Raw genomic sequence first — 7,008 nt, forward strand, 5'->3', positions numbered from 1 at the left:
CTAAAATTGCCTTGGATTAACTCTGAAATTCTCTGAACTCTTCTGGGGAAATAAAAAAATCCAAACAATTTTTCTGAGCCAATCTGAGAATTTGGAAAACTCACCTGTCTTGTCTGCTGTAAAGGTAAAGGGACCCCTGACCATTAGGTCCAGTCGCGGACAACTCTGGGGCTGTGTGCTCATCTCGCTTTATTGGCCGAGGGAGCTGGCGTACAGCTTCCGGGTCATGTGGCCAACATGACTAAGCCGCTTCTGGCGAACCAGAGCAGCGCACGGAAATGCCGTTTACTTTCCCACCGGAGCAGTACCTATTTATCTACTTGTACTTTGACATGCTTTTGAACTGCTAGGTTGGCAGGAGCTGGGACCAAACAACAGAAGCTCGCCCTGTCGCAGGGATTCGAACCGCCGACCTTCTGATCGGCAAGCCCTAGGCACTGTGGTTTAACCCACAGCGCCACCCGCATCCCCGTCTGTCTGCTGTATTTTATCAAATTGCTCATTGGAAGAGAAGTTGCTTTGCATGCAGCAGGTCCTGGGTTTAATCCTTGGCATCTCTCTATAGGGCTGGGAGTGGTACCTGTCCGAAATCCTGGAGAATTTCTGCCAGCCAGTGTAGTCAATACTGACCTGTGATCCAACTCAGGATGAGGCAGCTCCCTTTGTTCTTAACAACATTCAGCACCGGCTCACACCCCCAAAACACGTTCCTCCTCCTCCCTATCCTCACCTGTAATTGGCCAATAGGGGCTGCCATCACCTGCCCCCACCCCACAAAATAATGCCTCTGGGAATGATACGACGTCATGGCGTGGCTTTGTTCTTTTCAAAATTACAAAGTGGAAAGCTGCTGGGATCCTGAGGGCAGGAAAGTCCCCACCCCTCCGTGCTGGGAGGGAGGGGGGGCTGGTGCAGGTTTGTTTTTAATTTATCCTTTTTTATTTTTTAAATGCATAATCCACTTTTCATCATATCGGCCCCAAAGCGGCTCATGAAATACATACATAAAATATACAAAATGAAAACTATAAATTAAACTCCAGAGGATTAAAACACCGGTGCAGCATTTGTGGTGCAAAGGCGGCTTGGAATAAAATGGGTTTAAACAGGCATCCGAAATTTAGCAGGGATGGTCCCTGGCTGATTTCTACTGGGAGAGAGTTCTGTAGAGTTGGGCCGACTGTACTGTAAAGGCACAGCTCCTCCTTGACATGAGTTGCGCTTGTGGTCCATGGGAGACGACTAACAAGGCTCCACCAGATGATTGGCTTTAGACCTACCAACAGCCCAAAACATCTGGAGGGCAGCAGGTTGGCGTAGGCTGATCTAGTGGGTCCTTCAGTTTTCCTTCATTAAGTCTACACAGTCTTTCCCCTCCCAGACAAGCACATTCAGAGCCTGCCAGGACAGTCAAAATGCAGCTTGCTCCTCTGCTCAGTTTCTTCCCTGTGTGCAGAAAGTTATTGTAAGTACATGTGTTCATGTTTTGTATTGCTTTATGATTTATTGTACCCCTTGATATTTAATATAAGCTGGCAGTATAATAATATTTTTTATGAATAAATATCATATTGATTCTCACAGGAGCAGAGAATTGTCGTGGAGGGAATGTTGCTTTGAAACAGGAAATTTAAAAGGTGCAAATGCTGCAGAAAAGAGGTTGAAGGCTAACATTTTTGTGTGTGCGGCATCAACTTTCATATAATTCTGTGGCTTTTAGCTACCAAAGCTCATACTGCTGTGTAAGTGCCCTTTGAAGGTGCCACAAAGCTCTTAGTTGCCCTTTCCTGTGGAATTGTATCTTTTTACACTCCCTGTTGCAAAGTATTCTGTAAATACCTCTATGTGCCATACAGCAAACTGAATTTAACAAGTCAGTTTCTTTCAGAATAGCATATAACTGAAGCACAGCACTCCTGCGTCCAATTACTCCCCTTGATTTTCCCAGCAAAATTCACACAATCACGGTATGAATATGAATTCAGCATGGAACAGTTGGCAGGTTAATACATTTATGCGCATTAACATGGACACCTCATATTCAATGCATCTGCAGCTTTGTTACTTCCTTTAATCTGTCTTGCTTATGCATTCAGTTAGTATCCCATAGGAATAAATGTCTCACACATTCCAAGCATTTCTGAAACAGACTGGTATCTCTTAAACATATGGCAGACTTGATTTCATAATGGGGCTCACCCATTCTAAGCTTCACATCACCTACCAATTACTATGTAACTTAATTGCTGCTCTGATTATGGAATACTTTGTTTTTTTGGTTGTAGTAATATGAAATATAATTACAAGTTATTTGGCAGGGGGAAGTGGAAGAAGAGATGATAAATAGAACTTCTTTTGGTTTCTCATTTTCCATATAAAAATGAAGCTCCATCAAGAATACTTTCAGGGTAACATGCTCGTTTGTTGGTCCACAAAAGGGGCTAGAGAGAATGGGTCAAGCGACTGTGCTTTCATATGACATATCTCCTCTTTTTCCAGGACATGCCCTATTTTTCATGGATACAGTCATAACTCATGTTACAGATGCTTCAGGTTATGTCTTTTCAGGTTGCGTCCCACTGCGACCCTGAAGTACCGGAAAGGGTTACTTCCAGGTTTCGCCGCTCGCGCATGTGCAGAAGCGCTAAATCACACTTCACGCATGTGCACAAGCACCGAATTGCGCCGCACACCTGCGCAGATATGGCGCTTCAGGTTTTGCTCTCTTCAGGTTGCAAAAGATCCTCCGGAACGGATCCCGTTCGCAACCAGAGGTACCACTGTATGCAAAAGGAGAGTCATCATAAGCAGTCTGTAGTTAAAGGCAGAAGTCGGCAAATGTGTCTTCTTTTTTGCTCTTCAAAATATGTCAACCCCATCATAGGTCCATTTATTGTCTCAAAGGCTGTGGCTTTCTTCACGTATCAGATGCTGGCCTATCTCTTCTTCTGTTCTCTTCTTGGGAACCTTTCACCAGCTACACCTGCCTATGTGACATGGGTCTCCATGAGGCCATTTTGTGAGATGCATTCTGCAACTTGTCATGGGCACAAAAATGCCAAGAGAGAAGTGGTGGTAAGAGTGTGAGGATGGCTGACCCCTGAATTGGAACAAACATCAATCTGCATAAAACCCATTTGGGTTTTCTTTGAGAAAGCATCAGGGCAAACAAAACTATTGGACCGATGCCTAGAAAGTATGGGACAAGCAGAATGTGGATGAGCGATCAGTCTCAAACTGGACACATAGTGTTGTATCCCCATTCATGCAAGGACTTCCACATGTGCAACAGAACTTCTCCTCCCTCTCCTGCTGCATTCCCCCCATCTGTTTTAGGGATTCCCCCAACTCTCTGGAGGGATGAAGGGGTGCATGGGTGGGGTGGGGACAACTGATATAACCCATTACAGCAGTTTGGAATGAATAACCTCCATCTAGAGCAGAAATGGAAAACCAGTGCCCCTCCAGATGTTGGGGGATGCCAACTCACATCAGTTCCAGCCAGCATAACCAATGGTCAGAGATGATACAAGTTGTAGTGCAGCAACAACTGGAAGGCTACAGGTTGCCCACCCCTAATCTAGAGCCTGACAGAGGCAGTGAGAGTCTGTTAGAACTTTTGGATCTCTCAGCATCTTTTGACACAATGGATCATCAAAACTTTGTGAGCTGGCTGAAGAAGTTGGGTGTACGAGACATAATTGTTGAGTGGTTCCATTTCTAGACCAGAATTCCATGTCTGCATCAGGACCAGTAGCAGAAGGTAAAATCGGATGAGTACTGCTCTGCCTCATATAAATGGAATGAACAATAATTTGGAGATATAGATACAGATGTTAGAATTCCTGCTCCATGATTGCAGTCATGGGATTTTTGTCTGTCACATGACAGTTTATATTTTGACTCCACAGAGTGGGAAGTGACGGAGACAGGATATTTGTGTTACTGTGTTCCGTGAAGTGGGACTATTGTCCTTTGCTCTTTCCTCTTTGCTGTCTGGCACTAGAGAGGGAGCCATGTTGCAGTGCTCTGTGTGTGTTTATATGTAAATAAAGTAGATTAGCCAAAATGCTGGGTTGCTGAGGTCTGTTACGCAAACTGTGAACACTCTGCGGATCCTAAGTTTGCCAATGTCTGTTGGCATTGGTCACTGTGGTGTTTGGGCTGAAGAAAGCTTTTGAAGCTCCCAAACAAAAGACCAGGAGAGAGAGAACATGCCATGTTGGGCATGTGTCTCTGCCAGGGTCCTACTCGAGAGTAGGACAAGCTCCTGACAATAGATATGTCAGGTTATGTATCCACAGCAGTAACCAGAGGAGGAATGACCGCTGGGGGAAGTGCAGAAAGAAGAAATGCCATGGTACACCTGCAGCAGCGGTAAGGGATGCGGGTGGCGCTGTGGGTTAAACCACAGAGCCTAGGACTTGCCGATCAGAAGGTCGGCGGTTCGAATCCCCGCAATGGGGTGAGCTCCCGTTGCTCGGTCCCTGCTCCTGCCAACTTAACAGTTCGAAAGCACGTCAAAGTGCAAGTAGATAAATAGGTACCGCTCCGGCAGGAAGGTAAACGGTGTTTCCGTGTGCTGCTCTGGTTCACCATGCTGGCCACATGACCCGGAAGCTGTCTGCGGACAAACGCCAGCTCCCTTGGCCAATAAAGCGAGATGAGTGCCGCAACCCCAGAGTCGGTCACGACTGGATCTAATGGTCAGGGGTCCCTTTACCTTTTTACCTGCAGCAGCACAACTGGATGCCTTCATCTGCTCCAGCTGCAACAAATCATGTCTCTTCCATATTGGTCTCTACGGCAGCAGCAGGCACTGTAACTCTCCAACGGTTTGACTTCACCCTCAAAGGCACACTCTTCCATTGTCTTCTGAGACAGACAGATGCCAACCTTATAGATACATATGAATTGAAGTAGCTTTGGAGGAAGCCTAAATCCTGAGCCGAAGCAGGGTGCTTTGGAGCAAATCGGGACTTGTCTGAGATGAAATGGAATCGGTACAAGGCACCCCAACTCAAACCAGGAATCTCTGCTAAGCACCTTGCAGTGCTTGAATGAATCAGATGCCCCTACAGACAAGTGTCTGCTAAAAGTGGAACTCATTTTTCTAACCTTACCTTATAAGGAAAACATCAGAATAGAGGGGAAAAGGGGAGATAGGGCAAAAGGGAGATTGTAGGGGAGATTGTGACTGTCAGGTCAAGCTTGTAATCAGGAGAGATGATTTTACCCAGACACTCCAATCCCAGTATTTTCAGAAAGGAAAACCAATAGATTTTAGTTTTGCCTCTCTCTGAAAATCAACTATGATAGTAGTCAGTGCTAAGACTGCTGGACCCATTTGTTTGCAGTTGTCAGGTTTCTTAACTAGGGGCACCTCTAGCATGCCTGCTATATTCCAACTAACTGCTTGTTGTTGTTGTTTTAAAAAACCAAACATTAAAGGTGTCATTGGACTTGCCTGAAAATTTGATCTAATTCTGCCAAAATTAAAAAGTTATAGAAGGTACACACACACACACGCGTGCACACACACACACACACACACACACACACACACTTTTAAAGACATCTAGCACAGCACACACCCCGACCTATTTGTCTGTAATTTGGCATGTTTCTTTCCTCAAGGCACCTCTCCTATGTCTGGTATTTGCAGACCAATTGCCCACAGATCACTTGGGGAGATTAAGTGAATCCTTTTTATCCACTCCAAGGCTACAAAGGCTGCCCTTAAAGGAAAGCACCGCCACTATCCTTCTGAAATTTGGCAGGATTTATTCCCTTAGGAAGGGCTACCATGTCTGCAAATTGTATCCCATTTCAGCGTGTGTGTGTGGCAGGCACCACAACCAGTTTCTGCAAAATGGCCTTGTTTCTAGGGAAGAGGGGTGAGAATGTGAACTCTGAAAAATGCTTCCTGAGAAATTTCAACTTGCACTGCCTCTAAAGTGTCAGAATTACAGTCCTGGTATCTTGCTCTGCTGCTAGATACACTAGTAGCAAAAGTAGCCAGGATGGCTGATCACCACCTTTGATTTGTATTATGATCCTCTCAGATCACGAGCTGGCATCCATTCTGCATGCATTGATAATCTCTTGTGGATTGCTGTAATGCACTTTACACAGGGCTGCCTTTAGAGACGGCTAGGAATGCTTTGATTATTGCAGAAACCAGCTGCTCTTTTACGGAAGAGAAATCATAGTCCTGCTAAGATTGGCTGCCTGTTTGCTTCTAGGGCCAATTCAAGTGTTAGGTCTTACCATTAAAGACTCAGATGGCCTGGTTCCTGCCTATCTTCAAGAGTTCCTCTTCCCATATGTGCCTTCATGGTCTTTCAAATCTACCCAAGACATCTTGCTCTGTTTTCTATACCAAAGAGCACAAAATGAGGCCTTCACTGTAGTAATGACCCTTGTGTGGAACTCCCTAAAAATTCAACTGTTACCATTATAGAACTGCTCTGGAGGGCAGGGCCTGAACCAATGGCTTCAAGATACAGGAAAGGAGATTCCGACTAAACATCAGGAAGAACTTTCTGACAGTAAGAGCTGTTTGACAGTGGAAAAGTCTCCCTTTGATTGCCTTGGACTGCCCTTCCGCAGAGATTTTAAAGCAGAGATTGGATGCCACCTGTCAGGGATGATTTAGCTGAGATTCCTACCTTGCAGGGGGGAGTTGGGCTAGATGCATAGCTGTTTTTGTGTGTGTGTTTTTAATTTATTTAATCATTTTTTCAATACCACAAAAAACACATACAACAAAAACCACAATAACACAATAACACAATCTAACAATTCAGATTTGAGTACTGATATAACTATAACTACACCTTTTTAACAGTATATTTCCCCACCTCTCCTCCCCCTACTTCCCTCCACTTTCCGCCTTATCTCTTAAGTAATCCTTCCAGATTTCTTCATATTTATCCATTCTTAATTTGCGTCAATATGCAATTCGTTCATATGTAACTAGTCTGTCCATATTGTCAATCCATGTGC

Source organism: Podarcis melisellensis, assembly GCF_964234715.1.
Source record: "Podarcis melisellensis genome assembly, chromosome: 11".
Classification (NCBI taxonomy): domain Eukaryota; kingdom Metazoa; phylum Chordata; class Lepidosauria; order Squamata; family Lacertidae; genus Podarcis; species Podarcis melisellensis.